General features: G+C 37.0%; 1 pseudogene; it reads left to right on the top strand.

Annotated features, from left to right (window-relative positions):
• On the top strand, positions 1 to 25,265 carry Vmn2r116l-ps31 (vomeronasal 2, receptor 116 like, pseudogene 31; annotated as a pseudogene).
• Positions 25,266 to 27,928: the final 2,663 nt, after the last annotated feature.

Here is a 27,928-nt window from a genome sequence, read left to right as displayed (position 1 = left end):
ATGTATACTGTGTGCCATTCTACATTGGAAGTAAGTGATCTACTTTTGTAATTTGATTTTATAGGGAATAATATATAAGAAATTGCATGAATCTCAGAAAAAACTTTGATCTTTGGACTTTAAATAAATTCGAGGGTGTTTTAGACCATGGGAACTTTTGAAGTTGGACTAAATTTACTTTGAATTCTGTATCACTACAAGCATATGAGAGTCAAGGTATTGAATGCAGTGGTTTGGACAGGAATGACCCCAATAGAGTATTGTGTTTAAAAGTCTTGCCCAGAGTGAGTCACTATTAGTAGGTGTAGCCTTGTTGATGTAGGTGTGGATATACTAGAGGAAATCTGTCACTGTGTTTGCAGGATTAAATGTCTAGAAAACTCAGGTCTGTCCAATGTCTCTCGGATTCCCATTTTGGTGCCATTGGTTAAGAAGCAGACCTCTCAGGTCCATGTTGAATTACTTTTCTGTCTGTATACTTCTATGCATCTTACCATGACAATGTTAAGTTAAATCTTTTAAATCATGAGCTAGCCTTCAATTAAGTGTTTTCCTTTTTGAGAACAACCATGAATATTATGTCTCTTTACAGCAGCAATCTCTAGCTAAATATAATATTTCTCAGCCAGAGGTTTGATTTTGTGTCTACCTCAATTATTCATGCTGGTGTTTTGTATCATTAGAGCATACTCAGATGATTGTAGGTTTTTTTTTCAATGAAATTATAAGTATAATGCTCCTGTCATATTGAGAAATCATGTTTTTCCCTGACATTATTCAGAACATCTGATTATTAGCATCTTTCCACTGTTCTTCTTCAAACTTCTTTTTAATTTTTTAATTTATAATTATATTTTTTATCAGTGCTGAGAACAATGTTTTATGTAGCAATTTACATGTAATACAAAATGGTAGAAATATATTTAGGACCATTTGAGAATTGCTGAAAATTCTGTTCTTCACCCAAACCCAAATTCACTGAGTGATTTTATGAAACTCAAGTAAAAAAACCTCAGACATAATTTGTAAATTCAAATGTTATAAAACAATACAAAGAGATGCTAACTTGATGCATAATGTTCTGAAAAATGATAGTAGAAGATGAAGCAGTTAAGTTATATTTTCTATGATTATATCATTGTTCTAAGAGTAGAAAAACTTGTGCCTCAGATATACCTAGAATTCTTAACATAAACTGACCACGAGAGTCTTAGCAGTGCTCTGTGTTCCATGGCATGACTATGTGAACAGGGCAAAGTTCCCATGTTGTGCATTCAGTCAACACTGCAGTGATGCCTCATGACACAGGAAGGGGAAGTGATGTTGGACACATCAAATATGTTTGATGTTCCCCCACTTTGGCTTGCAACTTTTTTTTTCACCTTTATTGACTTGAGTATTTCTTATTTCTATTTCGATAGTTATTCCCCTTCCTGGTTTCTGGGCCAACATCCCCCTCACCCCTCCCTGTCACCTTCTTTACAGGTGTTCTCCTCCCCATCCTCCCCTCATTACCGCCCTCCCACCAACAATCACCACGTTCACTGGGGGTTCAGTCTTGGCAGGACCAAGGACTTCCCCTTCCATTAGTTCTCCTACTAGGCTATTCATTGATATGTATACAGTTGGAGTCCAGGGTCAGTCCATGTATACTCTTTGAGTAGTGGCTTAGTCCCTGGAAGTTCTGGTTGGTTGGTATTGTTGTTCCTATGGGGTCTCAAGGCCCTTCAAGCTCTTTCAGTCCTTTCTAAGATTCCTTCAATGGGGGTTCCGTTCTCAGTTCAGTGGTTTAATGATTCCATTTGGCTATGTATTAGCTGTATTTTGACTGTGTCTCTGAGGAGAGATCTACATCAGGTCCCTGTCAGCCTGCATTTCTTTGCTTCATCCATCTTATCTACTTTGGTGGCTGTATATGTATGGGCCATATGTGGGGCAGGCTCTGAATGGTTGTTCCTTCTGCCTATGTTCTAAACTTTGCTTCCTATCCCATCCCAAGGGTATTCTTGTTCCCCTTTTAAAGAAGGAGTGAAGCATTTTCATTTTGGTTATCTTTCTTGATTTTCACGTGTTCTGTGTATCTAGGGTAATTCAAGCATTTGGGCTAATATCCACATATCAATAGGTGCATACCATGTGTATTTTTCTGTGGTTGGATTACCTCACTCAAGATGATATTTTTCATTTCCAAACATTTGCCTATGAACTTCATAAAATCATTGTGTTTGATAGATGAACAATATTGCATTGTGTAGACATACTATACTTTCTGTATCCATTCCTCTGTTGAAGGGCATCTGGGTTCTTTCCAGCTTCTGGCTATTATAAATAAGGCTGCTATGAACATAATGGAACACGTGTCTTTTTTATATGTTGGGGCATCTTTTGGGTATATGCCCAAGAGAGGTATAGCTGGGTCCTCAGGTAGATCAATGTCCAATTTTCGGGGTAACCTCCACACTGATTTCCAGATTGGTTTTACCAGTTTCCAGTCCCACCAGCAATGGAGAAGTGTTCCTCTTTGCCCACATCCTCGCCAGCATCTGCTGTCACCTGAGTTTTTCATCTTAGCCATTCTCACTGGTGTGAGGTGAAATCTCAGGGTTGTTTTGATTTGCATTTCCCTTATGACAAAAGATGTTGAACATTTCTTTAGGTGTTTCTCAGCCATTCGGCATTCCTCAGCTGTGAATTCTTTGTTTGGCTCTGAACCTCATTTTTAAGAGTGTTATTTGTCTCCCTGCGGTCTAACTTCTTGAGTTCCTTGTGTATTTTGGCTATAAGGCCTCTATCTGTTGTAGGATTGGTAAAGATCTTTTCCCAATCTGATGGTTGCTGTTTTGTCCTAACAACAGTGTCCTGTGCCTTACAGAAGCTTTGCAGTTTTATGAGATCCCATTTGTCGATTCTTGATCTTAGAGCATAAGCCATTGGTGTTTTGTTCAGGAAATTGTCTCCAGTGCCCATGTGTTTGAGATGCTTCCCTAACTTTTCTTCTATTAGTTTGAGTGTATTTGGTTTGATGTGGCAGTCCTTGATCCACTTGGACTTAAGCTTTGTACAGGGTGATAAGCATAGATCTATATGCACTCTTCTACATGTTGACCTCCAGTTGAACCACCATCATTTGCTGAAAATGCTATCTTTTTTCACTGGATGGTTTTGGCTACTTTGTCAAAAATTAAGTAATCACAGGTGTGTGGATTCATTTGTGGGCCTTTAATTCTATTCCACTGGTCTATCTGTCTGTCTCTGTACCATTACAATGCAGTTTTTTTTCACTGTTGCTCTGTAATACTGCTTGAGTTCAGGGATAGTGATTCCCCCCGGAAGTCCTTTTATTTTTGAGTATAGTTTTACCTATCCTGGGTTTTTTCTTATTCCAGATGAATTTGCAAATTGTTCTGTCAAACTCTATGAAAAATTGGATTGGAATTTCATGGGGATTGCATTGAATCTGTAGGCTTCCTTTTGTAAAATGGCCATTTTTACTATATTAATCCTACCAATCATGAGCATGGGAGATCTTTCCATCTTCTGAGATCTTCTTCAATTTCTTTCTTCAAAGGCTTGAAGTTCTTATCATACAGATCTTTCACTTGCTTGGATAAAGTCACACCATGGTATTTTATATTATTTGGGTCTATTATGGAGGGTGTTGTTTCCCTAATTTCTTTCTCGGCTTGTTTCCCTTTAGTGTAGACAAATGCTACTGATTTATTTGAATTAATTTTATATCCAGCCACTTTGTTGTAAATGGACAATTTCCTAAACAGATACCACGTACTGAAGTTAAATCAGGAACAGATAAACCATTTAAACAACCCCATAACTCCTAAAGAAATAGAAGCAGTCATTAAAGGTCTCCCAACCAAAAAGATCCCAGGTCCAGACAGGTTTAGTGCAGAATTCTATCAGACCTTCATAGAAGACCTCATACAAATACTATCCAAGCTATTCCACAAAATTGAAACAGATGGAGCACTGCCGAATTCCTTCTATGAAGCCACAATTACTCTTATACCTAAACCACACAAAGACCCAACAAAGAAAGAGAACTTCAGAACAATTTCCCTTATGAATATCAACGCAAAAATACTCAATAAAATCTGGCAAACCGAATCCAAGAGCACATCAAAACAATCATTCACCACGATCAAGTAGGCTTCATCCCAGGCATGCAGGGATGGTTTAATATACCGAAAACCATCAATATTATCCATTATATAAACAAACTGAAAGATAAAAACCATATGATCATTTCCTTAGATGCTGAGAAAGCATTTGACAAAATTCAACACCCCTTCATGATAAAAGTCCTGGAAAGAATAGGAATTCAAGGCCCATACCTAAACATAGTAAAAGCCATATTCAGCAAACCAGTAGCTAACATTAAACTAAATGGAGAGAAACTTGAAGCAATCCCACTAAAATCAGGGACTACACAAGGTTGCCACTCTCTCCCTACTTATTCAATATAGTTCTTGAAGTTCTAGCCAGAACAATCAGACAACAAAAAGAGATTAAAGGGATACAGATTGGAAAAGAAGTCAAAATATCAATATTTGCAGTTGATATTTAGTATATTAGTATATTTAAATTTCCCAAAAGTTCCATCAGAGAACTACTAAAGCTGATAAACAACTTCAGCAAAGTGGCTAGGTATAAAATTAATTTTTTAAATATTATTTTATGTATTTAAATACCAAATGTCCCCTCCTCATCTCCCTTCACACAGTTCTTTCCTTAATGTTGCACCATATTTGCCTCAGAGATGGTATCCCCTGGAATCTCCCCTCCCTGGAGTCTCAGTTCTTTACAGGGTTAGGTCACATAAGGCAGTCCTCTAGTACATATATATGAATATTCTCAGACCAGCCCATTTATGTTCTTTAGTTTGTATTTTAGTCTCTGGGAGCTCCTAGGAAATCTTGTTAGTTAACAGTATTAGTGTTCCTACAAAGTTGCCATCTGCTTCAGTTTCTTCATTTGTTCCCCAAAATCTTTCATAAGGGTCACTACCTCAGAAAAGTGCTTGGCTGTATCTGTATCTGTCTCAGTCAGCTGCTGGTCAAGTATCTCATAAGATAGCCATGCCAGGCTCCTGTCTGTAAGCATGACATAGCATCATTAGTAGTATTTTTCCAATACTCCTGAATACCTGCAAGTCCCCATTTGCATTCATTCTCCTGGCTTTCTGGGCTTCTCTTTTATTTCCATGCTTACCTAATTGTATCCCCTCCCCCCTCTCATCAACCACCATGTTCATCCCTCATTCTGTCTCCCATGATTATTTTGTTCCTTCTCCTTTGTAGGATTGAAGCATCCTCCTTTGAGCCTTATTTCCTGTTTAAATTCTCAGGGTTGGTGGGGTTTATCATGGGCTTTCCTGTATTTTAGGTTAATATCCACTTATTAGTACATGCCAGGAATGTCCTTTTGAGTCTGGGTTACCTCACTCAGGATGATATTTTCTAGTACCATCCACTTGCCTGCAAAATTCATGATGCTCTTGCTGAATAGTATTTCATTGTGTAAATGACCACATTTTTTATATACATTCTTTGGTTAAGGGACATCTGGCTGCTTCTATTTTCTATCTATTACAAATACGACTTTTATGAACATAGTGAAGCATGTGCCCTTATCATATTGTATTGCATCCCAGGAGTGTTATAGCTGGAACTTCAGATAGAACTATTTCAATTTTCTGTGGAACCACCAGAAATCCAAGAACTCCTATTACATTCCAGCAGATCTCCTATTATGAATGAAAATAATTCCTAATTTGTAGACAGTTTTCATTAGACCTGCTTATAAAAGATAAATAAATTATGCTTTACACAAGTGCAATTAGAGAATGGTAATTCTAGATTATCTTTTCTAATTCTAATACATTTCCCCAATCTAGTTCCAAATACTCATGGTGAAGAAATTAAATTATATATTTCATAGAAAATAGATGAACAAAGTTTGCTATACAAACATACAAGCATATGAGGTAAAGGTAACATTTCTTTTGTGCATTTTATGCCATTTCCACAAGTATAATTTCAAGAACTACCAGTATATTCTGGCTCTGATATTTGTGATTGAGGAGATCAATGGAAACCCCAATCTTTTATCCAATATATCTCTTGGATTTTATTTCTACAATGTCAGATTCACTGAGAAGGACACACTTATGAATGTCTGTATTTGGCTCACAGTACATGGAGAGATATGTTTTACCTAATTACAAATGTGAATAAAAGCATTTTACTGCTGCACTCACAGGAACATCATGGACTACATCTGCCCAAATGGGCACATTATTTCAACTCTTTAAATTTCCCCAGGTGAGAAAACCTGGAGTTTAGCAACTGGGAATTAGGAGTGCTTTGTCGATGTTTTATATGTCTTTAAAATTAAAAAAGAGATACTTGAATTATTCAAACATCAAAGCATGTACTCAAACACATGGAGATCAACCCACATTTCTCCTGCTTGCAGGAGAACATATGGTGAAATGAAGACAGGTAGGTACTTGAAACTAACAGGCTAGCCAATGATTTTTGTAAAATTCTGGAAGTGCAATCTTCTTTTAAAATTAGGGAAAATATCTTTTTCTTATTCTCATCTTTTGATTAGGGAAAGAAATATTGCTTGATATCATTACTTTTCCTCTTCTTTCTCAATTTGTTTCAGCTTTCCTTTGGCCCATATGATCATATTTTGAGTGACCAAAATCAGTATTCTTCTCTCTACCAAATGGTCCTCATGACCTCATCTCATTCACTTGGCATTGTCTCTTTGGTGGTTCATTTTAGGTTGTCCTGGGTTGGTCTCATTCTCCCAGATGACCACAAAGGCAATACAGTTCTATCAGATTTCAGAAATGAGATAGAGAGAAAAGGAGTCTGCATAGCTTTTGTGAAAAGGATCCCTGCCACTTGGATTTCACATTTTAACAAATCCTGGAAAAATATGGATGAGACAAATGTCAATATTATTTATGGTGACATTGATTCTCTAGAAGGTCTAATGAGAAATATTGGGCAAAGGTTATTGACATGGCAAGTCTGGGTCAAAAATATTGAACCCCATGTTATTGCTGATTATTTCATGTTAGACTCATTCTTTGGGAGCCTTATTTTTACACACTATTATACAGTAAGAATTGAGTTTACTAATTTTGTTCAAACAGTTAATCCATACAAATACCCAGAAGATATTTATCTTCCTAAGTTGTGGACTTTGTTTTCACGTGCTCATTTTCAGATATTGATTGTCAACTTTTGAACAACTGTCAATTCAATGTATCTTTGGATGTATTGCCTCGTCACATATTTGTTGTGTTCATGAGTGATGAGAGTATCAGCATATACAATGCTGTGTATGCTGTGGCTCACAGTCTCCATGAGATGAGACATCAGCAAGTACAAATGCAATCATATGAAAATGGGGACGAAATCATGTTTTCTGAGAAAGGTAATATCCTTTCTACTTTATTGTAATGTCAGCATTCTGTTGTATGAGATTTGCTGTAACATTTAATTTGGTATTGAAATTTTAGTTTAGGTTGTCCCCAATTACAAGAAATTTTGTGTTTCTTTCTGTTTTAATTAATTCATTCATATTTAATTATTTTTACAATCCAGATTTTATTCACCTCCCAGTCCACCCCCCAAGAGTTCCACATTCCATACCTCTTTCCCAATCCCTGTATTCCCCACATACCCCAGTCTGCACAAGAATGTGCCCAACCCACCCACCCCACAAGACCTCCAAACTTCTGGGGGCCTCCAGTCTTTTGAGGGTTAGATGCATCTTCTCTAACTGAATCCAGACCCAGGAGTCCTCTGCTGTATGTGTTGGAGGCCTCATCTCAGTTGGTGTATATTGCCTGGTTGGTGATCCAGTGTCTAAGAGATCTCAGTGGTCCAGGATAATTGAGAGTGCTGGTCCTCCTACAGGGTTGCCCTCGTCAGATTCCCCCAGCTTTTCCCTAACTCAACCAGAGGGTTCAGCAGCTTCTGTTCATTGGTAGGGTGCACAAATCTGCATCTGACTCTTTTAGTTGCTTGTTGGGTCTTTTGGAGTACAGTCATGGTAGGTATCTTTTTGTGAATGCCCCATAGTGTGAGGAGCTGTCCGAGGAGCTGTCCTCACAGATGTGAGGAGCTGTCCGAGGAGCTGTCCTCACATATGTGAGGAGCTGTCCTCACAAACTCCATTACAAGATGGCACCGGCATCCGGCAGAACGCACCTAGTAAAAAGGGCAATACGCAGGCGCCTGGTAACTTCCCTACTCAAAGGGACACGTACGTTTTGGTACGTCATCTGGCATAATTGGCAGCGACCAGTCAGAGAGTGACACGTCCTAGGCGAGGATAGTTTCCTATATAAGGGACAGTTATTCCTCACTCGGCGTCTCCGCATTGTAAGCTTATGCTCTCCCTCTCAAGACGCATTAAAGCTTTTCTGCAGTAGGATCCTGTGTGTGCCGCGTCGTTCCTGCTGCCGAGACGAAGCGCGGGACATCATAGCTTCACTAATGGTATCATGTCTTGGGACCCCCCCTTGAGTTGGATCCCACTTTGGGTGGGTCCTGGACCTTCTTTTCTCCAGTCTCTTCTCCATTTCCATCCCTGTATTTCTTTCAGACAGGAAGCATTATGATGTCTTTCTGATGACTGTTCCCTTTCTGACTGTAGAGTATTTCATTTTTCATTTCATATTTTTCTAAATGTTTTGGTGTTTGATAATTTCATAGAATGTATTTTTATCATAGTCAGCACTCTCAGACTTCTGATAGATTTACTACCCTCTTCCATATATACCAAAAATTTTGTAATTAACATATTTAATATAGTCTGTGATACTCATTTACACTTGGGTATATGGATGTCACTTGTAGGTTGTCAACCAACAAGGTAGGTGTTGAATGCTAATAAAGAAAACAGACACTCCTACAAATAGCTATCAACTGTCAATATCTAATTTTCTGGGTATGTTTCTTCACAAATACCTCCATTTTCTATGCTATAATTTTGTCTAACTTAAGTTACTGACATCTAGTGCATTGTCTCATGTATTATGAATACATTGGTCCATCTACATTATGTATTAAGAAAACACCATTTTCTGTAGTCATCGCCAGACTTTGTTAACCTCTGCTCTCTCTTAGGCAAGGTTTTTACAAAATGTTTTACACTGTTAATGGCATTTTATGGAAATGTTAGGGTGTGTAGTCTTTTAGGGTGAGGTTTGTCATTATGGGCAAGTTTTGACATTTAAAATATACAAGTGACAACTGACCGGTCTCTTTACATCTTGCCTTCAAATTAGTATGACAGAATTCACGTAGTACTCGAGTCCTGGCTGCTTCCATTACTATGAAAGAAATGGAAAAATATTCTAAAAGTATAAACACCCCAAATAAATAATTTTTATAAGCTTGGTTCATGTTGTCCTTTCATAACAAAAGAATAGTAACTAAGATAGTGTAACCTCATAACTCCTTAAATGCTTTAGAATCCTTTACTTATAAAGTATCTGCTGATAATAATCAAGACATGATAGCTACTGTCATTACCACTGACATTGTTGTGATTATTATTTATTGTATTTTTCTATTTTATGCAGCTGTATATGTATGCTACATTTGATTTTTTAAAATAAAATAGATCCACGTGTGTCACAATTCAAATATCAGAGTAAATGTTGTGCTTGTGTTTGTGTAGTGAGTTTTGTTTTTTTTACATTTTTATATTTCAGAACACAGAAAATGTGTATGAAAGGAACACATAATCTTTCAATTCTCAACTCTTGTAATTAATGATATGCTTCCAATAGTATTGCATAAATTGATGAGTTTGCAACTATGAGCCAATACTCTGCTATGAGACACACATTTCAAATTTTTTTCCTTTTAAAAATAAATATCTAACACATGAATTAAAGTTATAGAAATGACCCACAGGTACATACACATATGATAAGCATGTGTGCAGATAGATAGATAGATAGATAGATAGATAGATAGATAGATAGATAGATAGATGATAGATAGGTGGAGAATGAGAAATAGACAGATAAATAAAAACAAAATAAAAATTTGCCATTCCAATAAGAAATCAAATTTTATATCAGTTATTTAAAACTGCCATTGCTGAATTCCATGATGAATTGCTTTAAATATGCTGAATTTTATTTGTATTGAATAATAAAATCAGAGTGAAATTCATTAACTTCCACTATAATTTTATTGTGAAACATGGAGCAATATTTTCTTAAAGGTTAGATATGTTCAATTAAGTACGAGCTAGTAAAGTTTTACTGTCAGTTTGAATGTGATAAACAATGCATCATAGTAATACACAGAATCTGAACCAATGAAACTGTACAACATGTCTTGGGTGATTAGACTGGAAACTGTCATAATAATTTCCTCTAACACTTCTTAGTAAAAGTTTCTTATTTCACCATTCCCAATTCTTTTTTTTTATTATTATTATTAACTTGAGTATTTCTTATTTACATTTCGAGTGTTATTCTCTTTCCTGGTTTCGGGGCAAACATCCCCCTAATCCCTCCCCCTCCCCTTCTTGATGGGTGTTCCCCTCCCACCCTCTCCCCATTGCCGCCCTCCCCCCAACAATCACGCTCACTGGGGGTTCAGTCTTAGCAGGACCAAGGGCTTCCCCTTCCACTGGTGATCTTACCAGAATATTCATTGCTGCCTATGAGACCATTCCCAATTCTTAATAGCTTGCATTTAACTAAATAAAAATTGGTCCCCCTGAGGAGATATATTTTTTCCTTTTGAAAGATGTACTCTAACCTTCCTTGTTATTGCAATTGTGACTGCATTCTATACAGTGGGATATTTGGTAAACATTGATCTGCAAGGCATGATTTTGGATATCATTTTACAGCCTTAAAGAATTTTTTCAATGTAGTACCTTTATTCACTTAAACAGTTCTCCTTTTCATGTACAGTTTGGATTATATTTAGAATTTAAACACAATAACTGCAACTGGCATAAAACTGAAATGGTATATGTGGTTTCATGATCCCCTTCAATGTCATATCTTCTGACTTCCAGATACATAAGACCTCCTACTGAAAAACAGTCTTGAATACTTCAGTACTTATTAAAGTACATCCTTTAAACTTGGTTAAATGTTAGGAAAAACTTAAAAGTCAAAAAACATCCAAACACATCCAAGATACAACAACTGTACATATTAGATCCTTAAATAACTCCAAGAGATTTATATGCTGAAAATATTAGGATATTCAGGAAAGTCACCTAATACTTAGCCAAAATAAACCTTAGACAAACTAATTAAAAGACACAGAGACTGTATTCAAATTAACAGAGTCAGAAAGAAAAAGTGAGACATAATAACAGAAACTGAGGAAATTCAAAAAAATCATCAGATCTTACTATAAAATTTTATCCTCCACTAAACTGAAAAATTTAGATGAAATGGGTGACTTTTCTAGAAAGATACCATGTACAAAAGGTAAATCAAGATCAGGTAAAATATCTAAACAGTTCCCAAACCCTAAGAAAATAAAAGCAGTCATAAAAACCCTCCCAACCAATAAAAGTGCCCAGAACTAATGGTTTCAATATATAACTTTACCAGATTTTCAATGAAGAGTTATTACCAATACTGTTCAAACTATTCCACAAAATAGAAACAAAGGAACACTAGCTGATGTATTCTATGGAACCACAGTTACTCTGAAACCTAAACCAAACAATATACAACAAAGAATGAGAATTTCAATACAAATTCAGTTATGAATATTGATGCAAGAATAGTTTATAAATTTTCTGAAAATGATTCCAAAAGCACAGAAAAAATTAGTCTCTGTGAACAAGAATGCTTCCTTCCAAGAATCAAAAAATAGAAAAAATTCATTTGTAATATACAATGTAAATAAACAAAATGAAAAGAAAATCACATGATCTTCTCATTAGATGATGAGAAAGCATTTGTCAAAATACAACATGACTTCATGTTAAAAGTTGTGGATAGATGAGGAAATTTTGGCACATACTTAAACCTAATAAAAAGCAATATATAGCAAACCAATAGAAAAGGTCAAATTAAATGGACAGAAACTATAAGCAATCCCACTAAGAAACAAGCATAAGCCAGGGTGGACCCTATCTCCCTATCTATTCAATAAAGTACTCGAAGTTCAATAAAGAGAAATAACACAACAAAAGGAGATCAAGGGGATACAAACTGGAAAGGAAGAAGGCAGTCTATCACTATTTGCAGATATGATAGTATATATAAGTGACCTCGAATTTTTCCCAGAGATCAGCTGATAAACAACTTCAGTAAAGTGGCTGGATATAAAATTAACTCAAACAAACCAGTAGTTTTCCTTTACACAACAGATAAACAGGCTGAGAAAGAAATTAGGGAACCAACTCCCCTCACAAGAACCACGAATAGTATAAAATATCTTGGTGTAACTCTTACCAAGCAAGTCAAAAATCTGGTCTGGGGGTTGGGGATTTAGCTCAGTGGTAGAGTGCTTGCCTAGCAAGTACAAGGCCCTGGGTTCAGTCCTCAGCTCCGAAAAAAAAAAATCTGGTCTGGTCTAAATGGTGATCTGCATGTAGAAGAATGCAAATTGATGCACATTTACTAACTTATGCAAAGCTTAATTCCAAGTGGATCAAGGACCTCAACATATATATATATATATATATATATATATATATATATATATATATATATATACTGAAACTAATAGAAGAGAAAATGGGAAGTAGCTTTGAGCATGTTGGCACAGGAAAAATTTTCCTAAACAGAAAACCAATGTCTCAGGCTATAAAATCAACAGTTGTTTAATGGAATGTCATAAAACTTAAAAGCTCCTTTCAGATAAAATAAGATAAAATAAAATAAAATAAATATTAAAAAGAACAAATTGACAACCTACAAAATATTTAAAATCTAAAGCAGTTAGAATCCCCAAAAACCAAATAAACTAATTAAAAATGGGATAGGGATCTAAACAGAGAATCTTAACAGAGGAATCTTGAATGACCAAGAAGTAACTAATGAAATGTTCAAAGTCCCTAGTCATTAGGAATATGCAAATCAAAACGACCCTGAGATTTCACCTTACACCAAGAGAATGTCTGAGATCAAAACCTCAAGTGACATCACTTGCTAATGAGGATATGAAGGCAGAACAACACTCCTTCGTTTTTGGTGTGATTGTATACTGTGACAACCACTGTGGAAATCAATCTGGAATTTTCTCAGAAAACTGGAAATAGTTCTACCTAAAGAACCAGCTAATACCACTCCTGGGCATATACCCAATAGATGCTCCACCACATCAAAAAGGCACATGCTCCACTACATTCCTAGCACCCTTAGTGGTAGCAGCCAGAAGCTAGAAACAACTCAGATGTCCCTCCACCAAAATATGGGTACTAAAAATTTAGGCTATTTACACAATAGAATACTATCCAACTATTAAAAATGAGGATATCATGAATTTGGCATACAAATAGATGGAACTAGAAAATAATCATCCTGAGTTCGGTAACCCAGACATAAAAACATGCACGGGATGTACTCACTGATAATTAGATAAACAGTACAGAATAACCAAGCTGTAACAAGTTTATCAACCCACAGACTTTAAGAAGTTTAAGAGGAGAAAACACCCAAGTGACAATGCTTCAAACCCACTTCAAAGAGTGAGAAAAATGATCACAGGAGGCATATTGAGGAAGAGATCTGGGTGGAAGAGGGGAAGGAGAGGAAAAATGGGGAGCAGAACTAGGTTTCAGAAACCTAGTTCTCAAGTTGGGAAATATGAGACAAGCCCAGAGGTACAGGAGAATGAATGGAAATATGCAGATTCTGGGGATGGGAACTGGTGGACCATCTAAAAAGTCCCAGAATCCCAGGATATGAGATACTCCAGGGCTCAAAAGGGATGACCTTAGCCAAAATGCACCAAGAGGAAGAGGGAAAATGAAGAAACCACCTACAGATAATAGAGAGGGCCTCAAGTGGAGGAACGGGATTACTAGCCCACAGTAATAGAAAACCAGCTGTCTCAACAGATTCTGAAGCCTAGGAGTTCCCAGAGACTGAGCCTAAAATGAGGGAGCATACAGGCACTGATCTGATTCTACACCAACACTCATGTATAGCAGAGAACTGCCTTGTCTGGCCTCAGTGGGCAAGAATGTGACTAATAAAGACATGAGATCCCAGGGAAGGGGGATACCAGGAAGAGCATCCTCTGAGGAGCAAAGGGGAGGAGAAATGGGAAGGGGAATTGTGGAAGGGGGGATGAGAATAAAGGATGAGTTCTGAAATGTAAATAAGTAAAGTAACTAATTTTAAAAAGCTGAAAAATTAGCCAAAGACGTCCAAGGTATAGCAGATGAATGTATTTGATCCTTGCATAATACCTAAAATTTTTTATGCAGAAGATATTAGGATACAATATTTCAAGAATGTCACCTAACTTGCCTTAAGTTCAATATCTAGTGTTTTAATACAAAACACTACAAAGAAGTGATATTCTAACATTCTTAAGTGAACTTGGATAATGAATAATTATTAATTTAATGCTCTAGCAGTTGTAAACTTAACTACATTAATTTCTATCTCATTTCTTTTTTCTTTATAAATTCTTTTTTTCTATCTTTATTTGATTTTTAACTTACATTTCAAATGTTATACCTTTTTTCCAACCTTTTTCATAAAGTCCCTACCCCATACCCCACCTCTTTCTTCTACGAGGGTGTTCCATCACACAATGAACCACCCCTTCTTTCCTCCCCACCCTGTCATTCCCCTATACTGTGGGGTCCAGCTTTGTCAAAACCAAGGGCTTGTCCTCCCATTGGTGCCCCAAAAGGCCATCCTCTGCTACATATGTAACTGGAGCCATGGGTCTGTCCACGTGTACTCTTTGGATGGTGATTTAGTCCCTGGGAGCTATGGTTGGTTGGAATTGTTGTTCTTATGGGGTTGCAAACACTAGGATTTCCTTTAATTCTTTCTCTACCTCCTCCAATAGGGACCCAGTCCTCAGTTCAGTGGTTTGCTGTTAGCATTCGCCTCTGTGTTTTGCTTGCTTGGGCAGATCTTTTCAGGAGACAGCTATATCAGGCTCCTGACATCATGCACTTCTTGGCATCAGGAATATTGTCAGGATTTGGTAGCTGTAGTTATGAGGGCTGGATCTCCAGATGGGGCAGGCTCTGAATGGCCATTTCGTCAGTCTCTGCCCCAAAATTTGTCTCCATATCTCCTATGAATAATTTTGCTCCCCCTTCTAAGAAGGACTGAAATATCTGCACTTTGTTCATCCTCCTTCTTGAGGTTCATGTGATCTGTGGATTGTATCTAAGGTAATCTGAGCTATTGGGTACATATCCACTTATCAATAAGTGCATACCATAGGTGGTTTCCTGTGAATTGGTTACTTCATGAATTCCATGAAGTAATTGTTTTTAATAGGTGAATAGTACTCCATTGTATTAGATTTACCACATTTCCTGTATCCGTTCCTCTGATGAAAGGCATCTGGGTTCTTTCCAGCTTCTGGCTATTATAAATAAGACTGCTATGAACATAATGGAGCATGCATACTAGTTATATGTTAGAGCATCTTTGTGGGTATACGCCCAGGAGTGGTATAGCTGGGTCTGCAGTTAGTACTATGTCTAATTTTCAGGAAACTACAGACTTATGCCCAGAGTGGTCACACCAGCTTGTAATCCCACCAACAATGGAGTCCCTCTGTCGCCACATCTTCGCCAGCATCTGTGGTCACCAGAGTTTTTGATCTTAGCCATTCTGTGGTGTGACATGGAATCTTAGGGTTGTTTTGATTTGCATTTCCCTGATGACTAAGGATGTTGAACATTTCTTTAGGTGCTTCTCAGCCATTTGCGATTACTCAGTTGAAAATTCTTTAGATCTGTACCACACTTTTTAATAGGGATATTTGGTTCTCAGAAGTCTACTTTCTTGTGTTCTTTGTATGTATTGAATATAAACCCTTTATTGGATGTAGGATTGTAAAGATCTTTTTACAATCTGTTGGTTGCCATTTTGTCATAATGACAGTGTCCTTTGCCTTACAGATGCTTTGCAATTTTAGGAGGTCCCATTAGTCAATTCTTGATCTCAGAGCATAAGCTATTTGGTGTTCTGTTCAGGAAATTTTGCCCAGTGCCACTGTTTTCGAGGCTCTTCCCCACTTTTTCTTCTATTAGTTTGAGTGTATCTGATTTTATGTGGAGATCTTTGACCCACTTGTTTTTTAGCTTTGTACAGGGTGATAAGAATGGATTGATTTGCATTCTTCTATATACTGAAGTCAAGTTGAACAAGGATCATCTGTTGAAAATGCTGTCTTTTCCCCCCTTGATGGTTTTAGCAGCTTCATCAATGAACCCATAGTTGTGTGGGTTCATTTCTGGGTCTTCGATTCTATTCCACTGATCTTCCTGGCTGTTTCTATTCAAATATAATACAGTTTTTTTAATCAGTATTACTCTGTAATATTGCTTGAGGTCAGGGATGGTAATTCCCCTAGTTTTTTTATTGTTGAGGATAGTTTTCCTTTTCCTGAGCTTTTTTTATTCCAAATGAATTTGCCAATTGCTCAATCTAACTCAATATAGAATTGAATTGGAATTTTGATAGGGATTGCATTCAATATTTACATTGCTTTTGGCAAGATGGACGTTTTTTTTTTTTGGTTTTTTTTTCTTTTTTCTTTTTTTTATTATTAACTTGAGTACTTCTTATTTACATTTCGAATGTTATTTCCTTTCCTGGTTTCTGGGCCAACATCCCCCTAACCCCTCCCCCTCCCTTCTTTATGGGTGTTTCTCTCCCCATCCTCCCCCCATTGTCGCCCTCACTCCAACAATCATGTTCACTGAAGGTTCAGTGTTAGCAGGACCCAAGGCTTCCCCTTACACTGGTGATTTTACTAGGATATTCAGTGCTACCTATGAGGTCAGAGTCCAGGTTCAGTCCATGTATAGTCTTTAGGTAGTGGCTTAGTCCCTGGAAGCCCTGGTTGCTTGGCATTGTTGTTCACATGGGGTCTCGAGCCCCTTCAAGCTTTCCAGTTCTTTCTCTGATTCCTTCAATGAGGGTCCTGTTCTCAGTTCGGTGGTTTGCTGCTGGCATTCGCCTCTGTATTTGCTGTATTCTGGCTGTATCTTTCAGGAGAGATCTACATCCAGCTCCTGTCTGCCTGCACTTCTTTGCATCATCCATCTTGTCTAATTGGGTGGCTGTATATGTATGGGCCACATGTGGGGCAGGCTCGAATGGGTGTTCCTTCTGTCTCTGTTTTAATCTTTGCCTCTCTATTCCCTGCCAAGGGTATTCTTGTTCCCCTTTTAAAGAAGGAGTGAAGCATTCACATTTTGATCATCCGTCTAGAGTTTCATGTATTCAAGGCATCTAGGGTAATTCAAGCATTTGGGCTAATACCACTTATCAATGAGTGCATACCATGTGTGTTTTTCTGTGATTGGATTACCTCACTCAGGATGATATTTTCCAGTTCCAAACATTTGCCTACAAATTTAATAAAGTCGTTGATTTTGATAGCTGAGTAATATTCCATTGTGTAGATGTACCACGTTTTCTGTATCCATTCCTCTGTTGAAGGGCATCTGGGTTCTTTCCAGCTTCTGGCTATTATAAATAAGGCTGCTATGAACATAGTGGAGCACGTGTCTTTTTTATATGTTGGGGCATCTTTTGGGTATATGCCCAAGAGAGGTATAGCTGGATCCTCAGGCAGTTCAATGTCCAATTTTCTGAGGAACCTCCAGACTGATTTCCAGAATGGTTGTACCAGTCTTCAATCCCACTAACAATGGAGGAGAGTTCCTCTTTCTCCACATCCTCACCAGCATTTGCTGTCACCTGAGTTTTTGATCTTAGCCATTCTCACTGGTGTGAGGTGAAATCTCAGGGTTGTTTTAATTTGCATTTCCCTTATGACTAAAGATGTTGAACATTTCTTTGGGTGTTTCTCACCATTCGGCCTTCCTCAGCTGTGAAATCTGTGTTTAGTTCTGAACCCCATTTTTTAATAGGGTTATTTGTCTCCCTTCAGTCTAACTGCTTGAGTTCTTTGTATATTTTGGATAAAAGGCCTCTATCTGTTGTAGGATCGGTAAAGATCTTTTCCCAATCTGTTGGTTGCCATTTTGTCCTAACCACAGTGTCCTTTGCCGTACAGAAGCTTTGCAGTTTAATGAGATCCCATTTGTCAATTCTTGATCTTAGAGCATAAGCCATTGGTGTTTTGTTTAGGAAATTTTTTCCAGTGCCCATGTGTTCGAGATGCTGCCCTAGTTTTTCATCTCTTAGGTTGAGTGCATCTGGTTTGATGTGGAGGTCCTTGATCCACTTGGACTTAAGCTTTGTACAGGGTGATAAGCATGGATCGATCTGCATTCTTTTTTTTTGTTATTTATTTATTTTTTTATTAACTTGAGAATTTCTTATATACATTTCAAGTGTTATTCCCTTTCCCGGTTTCCGGGCAAACATCCCCCTCCCCCCTCCCCTTCCTTATGGGTGTTCCCCTCCCAACCCTCCCCCCATTGCCGCCCTCCCCCCATAGTCTAGTTCACTGGGGGTTCAGACTTAGCAGGACCCACGGCTTCCCTTCCACTGGTGCTCTTACTAGGATATTCATTGCTACCTATGGGGTCAGAGTCCAGGGTCAGTCCATGTATAGTCTTTAGGTAGTGGCTTAGTCCCTGGAAGCTCTGGTTGCTTGACATTGTTGTACTTTTGGGGTCTCGAGCCCCTTCAAGCTCTTCCAGTTCTTTCTCTGATTCCTTCAACGGGGGACTTATTCTCAGTTCAGTGGTTTGCTGCTGGCATTCGCCACTGTATTTGCTGTATTCTGGCTGTGTCTCTCAGGAGCGATCTACATCCGGCTCCTGTCGGTCTGCACTTCTTTGCTTCATCCATCTTGTCTAATTGGGTGGCTGTATATGTATGGGCCACATGTGGGGCAGGCTCTGAATGGGTGTTCCTTCAGTCTCTGTTTTAATCTTTGCCTCTCCCTTCCCTGCCAAGGGTATTCTTTTTCCTCATTTAACGAAGGAGTGAAGCATTCACATTTTGATCATCCGTCTTGAGTTTCGTTTGTTCTAGGGATCTAGGGTAATTCAAGCATTTGGGCTAAAAGCCACTTATCAATGAGTGCATACCATGTATGTCTTTCTGTGATTGGGTTAGCTCACTCAGGATGATATTTTCCAGTTCCAACCATTTGCCTACGAATTTCATAAACTCGTTGTTTTTGATAGCTGAGTAATATTCCATTGTGTAGATGTACCACATTTTCTGTATCCATTCCTCTGTTGAAGGGCATCTGGGTTCTTTCCAGTTTCTGGCTATTATAAATAAGGCTGCAATGAACATAGTGGAGCACGTGTCTCTTTTATATGTTGAGGCATCTTTTGGGTATATGCCCAAGAGAGGTATAGCTGGATCCTCAGGCAGTTCAATGTCCAATTTTCTGAGGAACCTCCAGACTGATTTCGATCTGCATTCTTCTACATGTTGGCATGCAGTTGAATCAGCACCATTTGTTGAAAATGCTATCTTTTTTCCATTGGATGGTTTTGGCTCCTTTGTCAAAAATCAAGTGCCCATAGGTGTGTGGGTTCATTTCAGGGTCTTGAATTCTATTCTATTGGTCTATCTGTCTGTCTCTGTACCAATATCATGCAGTTTTTATCACTATTGCTCTGTAATACTGCTTGAGTTCAGATATAGTGATTCCCCCTGAAGTCCTTTTATTGTTGAGGATAGTTTTAGCTATCCTGGGTTTTTTGTTATTCCAGATGAATTTGCAAACTGTTCTGTCTAACTCTTTGGAGAAATGGATTGGTATTTTGATGGGGATTGCACTGAATCTGTAGATCATTTTTGGTAAAATGGCGATTTTTACTCTATTAATCCTGCCAATCCATGAGCATGGGAGATCTTTTCATCTTCTGAGGTCTTCTTCAATTTCTTCCTTCAGAGTCTTGAAGTTCTTATTGTACAGATCTTTTACTTGCTTGGTTAAAGTCACACCAAGGTACTTTATGTTATTTTGGGATCACTTAAATATACTATCATATCATCTGCAAATAGTGATATTTTGACTTCTTCTTTTCCAATCTATATTCCCTTGACCTCCTTTTGTTGTCTGATTGCTCTGGCTAGAACTTCAAGAACTATATTGAATAAGTAGGGAGACAGTGGGCAGCCTTGTCTAGTTCCTGATTTTAGTGGGATTGCTTCAAGTTTCTCTCCATTTAGTTTAATGTTAGCAACTGGTTTGCTGTATATGGCTTTTACTATGTTTAGGTATGGGCCTTGAATTCCTATTCTTTCCAGGACTTTTATCATGAAGGGGTGTTGAATTTTCTCAAATGCTTTCTCAGCGTCTAATGAAATGATCCTGTGGTTTTGTTCTTTCAGTTTGTTTATGTAATGGGTCACGTTGTTGGTTTTCCGTTTAAACCATCCCTGCATGCCTGGGATGAAGCCTACTTGATCATGGTGGATGATTGTTTTGATGTGCTCTAGGATTCAGTTTGCCAGAATTTTTTTGAGTATTTTTGTGTCGATATTCATAAGGGAAATTGGTCTGAAGTTTTCTTTCTTTGTTGGGTCTTTGTGTGGTTTAGGTATAAGAGGAATTGTGGCTTCATAGAAGGAATTTGGTAGTGCTCCATCTGTTTCAATTTTGTGGAATAGTTTGGATAATATTGGTATGAGGTCTTCTATGAAGGTTTGATAGAATTCTGCACTAAACCCGTCTGGACCTGAGCTCTTTTTGGTTGGGAGACCTTTAATGACTGCTTCTATTTCCTTAGGAGTTTTGGGGTTGTTTAACTGCTTTATCTGTTCCTGATTTAACTTCGGTACCTTGTATCTGTCTAGGAAATTGTCCATTTATTGCAGATTTTCAAGTTTTGTTGAATATAGGCTTTTATAGTAAGATCTGATGATTTTTTGAATTTCCTATGAATCTATACTTATGTCTCCCTTTTCATTTCTGATTTTGTTAATTTGGACACACTCTCAGTGTCTTCTCATTAGTCTGGCTAAGGGTTTATCTATCTTGTTGATTTTCTCAAAGAACCAACTTTTGGTTCTGTTGATTCTTTCTATTGTCCTTTTTATTTCTACTTGTTTGATTTCAGCTGTGAGTTTGATTATTTCCTGCCTTCTACTCCTCCTGGGTGTATTTGCTTCTTTTTGTTCTAGAGCTTTTAGGTGTGCTGTCAAGCTGGTGACATATGCTCTTTCCCCTTTCTTTCTGCAGGCACTCAGAGCTCTGAGTTTTCCTCTTAGCACAGCTTTCATTGTGTCCCGTATGTTTGGGTATGTTGTACCTTCATTTTCATTAAATTCTAAAACGTCTTTAATTTCTTTCTTTATTCCGTCCTTGACCAGGTTATCGCTGAGTAGAGCATTGTTCAATTTCCATGTATATGTGGGCATTCTTTCCTTATTGTTATTGAAGACCAGCTTTAGGCCGTGGTGGTCAGATACTATCATATCATCTTCCGCTAGTGATATTTTGACTTCTTCCTTTTCAGTTTGTATTCTTTGACCTCCTTTTGTTGTTTGATTCCTTTCACTAGGACTTTGAGTTCTATATTGAATAAGTAGTAAGAGAATGGGCAGCATTGTCTAGTCCCTGATTTTAGTAGTATTGCTTCAAGTTTTTCTTCATTTGGTTTGATGTTTGTTACTGGTTTTCTGTATATTGCTTTTAAGAGGCTGGAGAGATGGTTCAGTGGTTAAGAGCACTGAGAGCTCTTCCAGAAGTCCTGAGTTCAATTCCCAGCAACCATCTGTTGGCTCACAACCATTCCTAATGGACATCCAATGCTGTCTTCTTGTGTTTCTGAAGACAGTGACAGTGTATGCACATATATGAAATAAATAAATCTATCCCATTTCAATACAAGGACCCAAATGTGTGATTTCTCCATTATATTTACTTTCTACTCTAATTGAATATTTACATTTTCTTAATGTGTAAGATTCCTTTCATGTTCCCCAGCTATATGTAGTAAAAATATTATTTGCAACTATAATCTCAAGGCATCATGAACAGTCTTTAATATAGAAATGTACCAAGTTTTAAGAGATGTTATGGAATTTATAATCTGGACCAAGAAGAATAGATAATGAGCAAATTTATGGCATTTTCAACACACACACACAAATTAGCATTCTGTGTTTCTATATCTAGTAAAACTAAGTCTTGGTTGTATTAATATGGAAAAATTTCAAATTCTATTTATTTTTGTCATAATCCAATATGTTATATTTGATAATATTCATGTCCACAAAATCATAAGGACCACAACTCTACCTCTTCACTTATTTTAAGTTTTCTTTTCTCTACTAATTTTTAATTTTTTCTCTCCAATTTGTCCTACATATATGTTTGAATGTGATACCTGAACTATAGAAACCTATACTTTCTATTGGTCACAATTATGAAGAATATTGATTCTCCCATTTTTACCAAAAAATAAATTATTATAGCTCCTCAGGTAAAGGTGAGACTTCATGTTAATCTTCCATCCATTATGATTATTTGTCATACATGAGCTTGTACCTATCATGTATATGCTGTCACAGCCATAAGTTTGTATGTAGAAGTGTCATGAAGTTTTTGGATAATACTGATTCTTTAGTTTTCGTAGGTTCCTGATTATTATGAAGTTTCTACACTGTCTTTTATAAATACCATCATTCTTTAATAGTAAATCTTACTATCAACCTTTAGCCAAAAATGCATATGTATTATACATATAGTAAATAATGTGACTAAATATTCATATAAATACACAAATCTATACAAATACACACATATTTATGTATCATTTTTGGGTTGTGTGTGTATATATGTAGTCATGTGTGTTACCAAGTCAGTTTGGGAATGTATTCTGTGTATAGATAATAACAGTGTATCACTCAAAAAGACCAAATCAGACAGGAGTTGTGTTTAATAACTCTACTGTACATCATTACACAGCTCAAAGAAATGCAAAGCACTGCATACTTAAAAATATTGCTGATTAACAAATATACATTAAAGTAATACTTTTTAAAAGTTGAGATATAATATTATTAAAGTAAATTGATATTAGTAAAATAAAATTTAAAGTCTATTGATCAATTCACATAAGGACTTTAGAGACATTTGGAGCTAGTGATAATGTGACGCACAAGTCTTGGCATATATATTTTATGTTAATCATCATTTTTACAAAATTAGAAGAGCATAGAATGATAAAACTGTTTTCTAAAGTCTTTCAAATCATGTAATAATTTCCTATTCATTTGAAAAAGCTCCTTTTCTAAAATGTGATGAAATCATTATATTGAGTGCTTTTTGAGCTTTTACTAATGTGATATTAAATGTAATGGAATAGGCTCTCTTGAATAAACTCCAGCAGAGAATAAAAACAATTAAAAACAAAACAAAGAATTTTAAGAAGAAAAGTGAATTTAAGACTCATATATATTTTTTAAAAAGCATTAATTAAAAAGTACTGCAAAAATACTGTCTCTGTAATAAGTTTTGCATGTATAATTAAAAAAGCCTATTTTATTTATGAGGTCATATCTGGGTACATTTATTCAATATAACTTACTATTCTAGTTACTTCCAAAAGGTATATACCAATCTCAGGAGAGGCAGAGAAAATTTGTAAGAGAGGAATACCATTAGGCTAGTTCAATTTAAATAACTGTAATGAACATGGATTATTGAAGAAGTTCCTGGAAGTACTTGCAATACAAAGGGAAGCATCACATTTCTTTAACAGTGTAGACCCTGAATGTCTGTTGTCCAACTGAAGCCATACCCAGCAATATATCCACTAGTAAGAGAGAGAGAGAGAGAGAGAGAGAGAGAGAGAGAGAGAGAGAAATACAGAGAGCGACAAAGACAGACAGAGATAGACAGAGAACACACTATGTTGGGAGGAAAAAATGAGGGAAGGAATAAACATTAACAATAGAAAAGAGAGATGGATTGGATCAAAACATTTTATGTGAACATAAATATGAAAAGAAATATATAAGAAAGGAGGGTTACTTATGAATATGCAATTGGATACAACAATGTGCTTATTACTTTGTCTCTGAGAGAGCAAAGAAAAGTAACATCAGTAAGAGTGCAGGTATTAAACAATGTCTCAGAAATAAAGCATCAATCCAGCCTGAATTCATAGTCTCATGATATCCTATATTTCTGACCAGATGTGGATCAGTGTCTGAAGTGTCCAGAAAGTCATTTCGCAAGTACGGAGAAGACCCATTGCCTCCAGAAAGCTGTGAGCTTTCTGGCCTATCAAGATCCCTTGGGGATGACTCTTGCCAGCATAGCTCTGTGTTTATCTACACTCACAGCCTTTGTTATTGGCATTTTTGTGAAATACAGAGATACTCCTATTGTGAAACCAATAACCAAACTCTCAGTTCCATTTTGCTTATCGTAGTTACTTTCAGTTTTCTTTTTTCTTTGACTTTCATTGGCCAGCCAAACAAAGACACCTGCATCCTGCAGCAGATCATATTTTGAGTTGTATTCACTGTGGCTCTTGCCACTGTGTTAGCCAAAGCTATTACTGTGGTCATTGCATTCAAGGCCACTTTTCCAGTGAGAATGATAAGGTGGCTAATGAAATCGATAGCCCCAAACTACATCATTCCTATCTGCACCCTAATCCAAGTGGGGAATTTTTGTGGAATAAGGATGGCAAACTCTCCTCCATTTATCAACAAATATTTTCATACTGAACATGGGCACATCGTCATATTTTGTAACCAGCGTTCATCTGTTGCCTTCCACTGTACGCTGGAATAACTCTGCCTCTTGGCACTTGGGGGTTATACCATGGCCTTTTTGTCTAGAATTCTGCCTCATACATTCAACGAATCCAAATTTCTGTCATTCAGCTTGCTGGTGTTCTTTTGTGTCTGGATCACCTTTCTTCCCGTCTACCATAGCACTATGGGAAAATTCATGGTTGCTACAGAAATATTCTTTATCTTGGCTTCCAGCACAGCACTCCTTTGCTTCACATTTGCCCCTAAGTGTTACATTATCTGTTTCACACCAGATGAGAATACATTTAATTATATCAGAGACAAAATGAATTCTAGAAGAAACAAGTCTTTTAAAACATAGTTCCAAAAACAAATTAACTTTCATGTTAATAGCTTTATAAAGGTTTTATTGCATTCCATATATTTTTCTAAGAATGTGCTCTAAAATTATAATGTGCATTAAATTCTGTTAGGTTATTTTCTTTATCCAATTGTATTACAATGTTCTTGTATGAGAGCCTTTTTGTTTTGTTTTGTTTTCTAGTTTTGAAAACCACATCTACTTTCCAAGCCTCCACTGTTTCTAGTCTACAAATTGGTGGTGTCATATTGGAACATGTTGAATTTCTGTGTCTTTCTTTGATATAAACTTTCTTTTCACTTTTTTTATTTGCCTTTGAATTTGATAGATAGTTTTTCTCTACCTGAATTAGAAACAGAATTGGAATATCATTTTTTTATTTTTTATTTGTAACATTCTAGCCATTGCCCTTTTCCCAGTTCCCCCTCCCATACTTTCTCATCCTATTCGTCCTCAGCCTTACCTCTGAAAGAATGACCCCCTTCATGCCCCCTTAGGTTTTCTTGTACCCTAGGGCCCCAAGTCTATCAAGAATTAGATGCATCTTTTCCCACTGAGGTTCAGACCAGACAATCCCCTGCTATAAATGTACCAGAGGCCTCAGACCAGCCTGGCTGGTAACTCAGTCTCTGGGATATCCCATGGGTCAAGGTTAGTTGAGAGTACAGGTCTTCCTTTGGGGTTGCCCTCTCCTTTAGCTTCTTCAATCCTTGACTTAATTCAACCATAGGGATCCCCAACTTCAGTCCAATAGTTGGGTATAAGTAACTACATCTTCTTCATTCAGATGTTTGTTGGGAGCTATGCTTTTAAAACCCTCCATTATTTATGTTAACATTATAGTTAGAGTTAAATAAGATAAAATGGAAAGGTGCTAAAATGAAAATATGATGACTGGGTTCATTAAGAAGTCAGGACAATGGAAAATCCCCAGTCAGCTGCAGATGCTAATACAAATATGGTGGTCAGGTTGCCTAATGATATGATAAACTTGTAACATTTCTGAGAAACCAACATCCTGTTGACGTCAGCTGATTACCTGACAACAAGAGCACAGTGTCCTTGGCTTGTGTAAATTTTTCCCGCCTCCCTCTATTACCCCTGCTAAATTCAGTCTTGGGAAAAAATAAAATTGGTCGGCTTGATCAGACTCCTGTCTTGGAGTCCTTCTTCGTGTCTCTTGTCCTCCATTCTCTCCTAGGTAGTTCCCAACCTCCTCTGACTGCCCTGCCCATTGGGGCAGATGTTGATACGGCCTCTCAGAGGGCAGCCAGGCTAGGCTCCTTTATATAAGAACATAATAGCATCAGTAAGATTATCTGGCCTTGGTGCCCCTCCTTTTAAATGTATTGGGTCTTGGAAAGAAGTACACAATTACCAGTAAACTGAAAGAATATTGGTACAGTGATATCTTATAGGAACAGCAAATGTCATAAAACCAGCATATTTTTTTAACAAAGATCCAGCAAATCTGAATTGCATGTTAAAATTACCCTTATATTCTCTTCAAAATTTTATCTTGATCTCCTGGTATTGCAGGTTTGGGGAAAAATTAATATTTCTAAAACATGAGGATATTGGAAGGATGGGAAATTTCTGATGTATCAATTATGACTTCTTTTCAGAATACTTTTTATAATGTTCTGCAGGTCTGTCCTGAGGATATTTCCCCTCCTGCTTTTAGAAAAATGTCATTATCTGTACACATGAAGATACCAGAATTCTCCCTATGAGGGTCTGTCTCCAGGATATTTTTGGAAGTTCTGCCCCTGTATTTACAAAGAGACAAGATAATCAGAACAAAGAAAACTTTTAAAAAATCATTAAGATATTTTGTGCTAGATGAGTTGGCAGCAGATCTTATTACAAGGTTCTTCTAGTATATACTCCTGTACACTTAGCGGATTGGGGGCCACATATGCTATGTTCCTCAAGGAAAAAAATACAGCAACAAATGTAAATTTATTAGAATTATCTCTGCCCTTAATAGGGCTTTACCAAGGAACAAATAATGCAGTGAAAGAATGATGAAGGAAAGAAGTATCACAACTCCTCTTTCTTAGAAATGGTTGCTTGTACAGGGTCACTGTGGTATCTGTTGAGCAAGGAACAAAAGAATACAGAAGTTAGGCATACAAATAAATTCTATTAAGATATAAAATTTAAGCATCATATATCATTATATCAGAGATTGAATAAAAAGTGTAGCACCTTTGGCTTGTAAATTTGTCTTGATCTTAATGACAATTGGATTTCTGACCAATAACAGTTGATTGGGATATGTCATCATCCCAGGCATTCTCAGAGATTTTTGGTCTCATAAACTTGAAACTGCAAGAGTTGCCAGCCTGTTGATGGATTGTCTTGCTTTGGCAAAATATGCTTCTAGGTCCTTAAAATTTCAACTTTGGGGATGAGAAAAAAGTTTTAAAAAAGATATCTCTGTTCTATCTATTATTAATGATGACAAAATCTATAACCCCATACATCTCTGTAAAGGATAACTGTTTTGTCATGGTTTATTACTGGTGGTGTGTATATGATGAAGAAGAAGTTAAATCACATATCTTATGAGAGAAAATATATCACCTATGCTATTTAAAACCTTATTTTATCCCTGCTAACTAAGATCTATATGAATAAAAAGCACTATGACTGCCAGT

Source organism: Rattus norvegicus, chromosome 8 (genome assembly GCF_036323735.1).
Source record: "Rattus norvegicus strain BN/NHsdMcwi chromosome 8, GRCr8, whole genome shotgun sequence".
In the NCBI taxonomy this organism is placed as follows: domain Eukaryota; kingdom Metazoa; phylum Chordata; class Mammalia; order Rodentia; family Muridae; genus Rattus; species Rattus norvegicus.
This window is presented reverse-complemented; position numbering and strand designations above follow the sequence as displayed.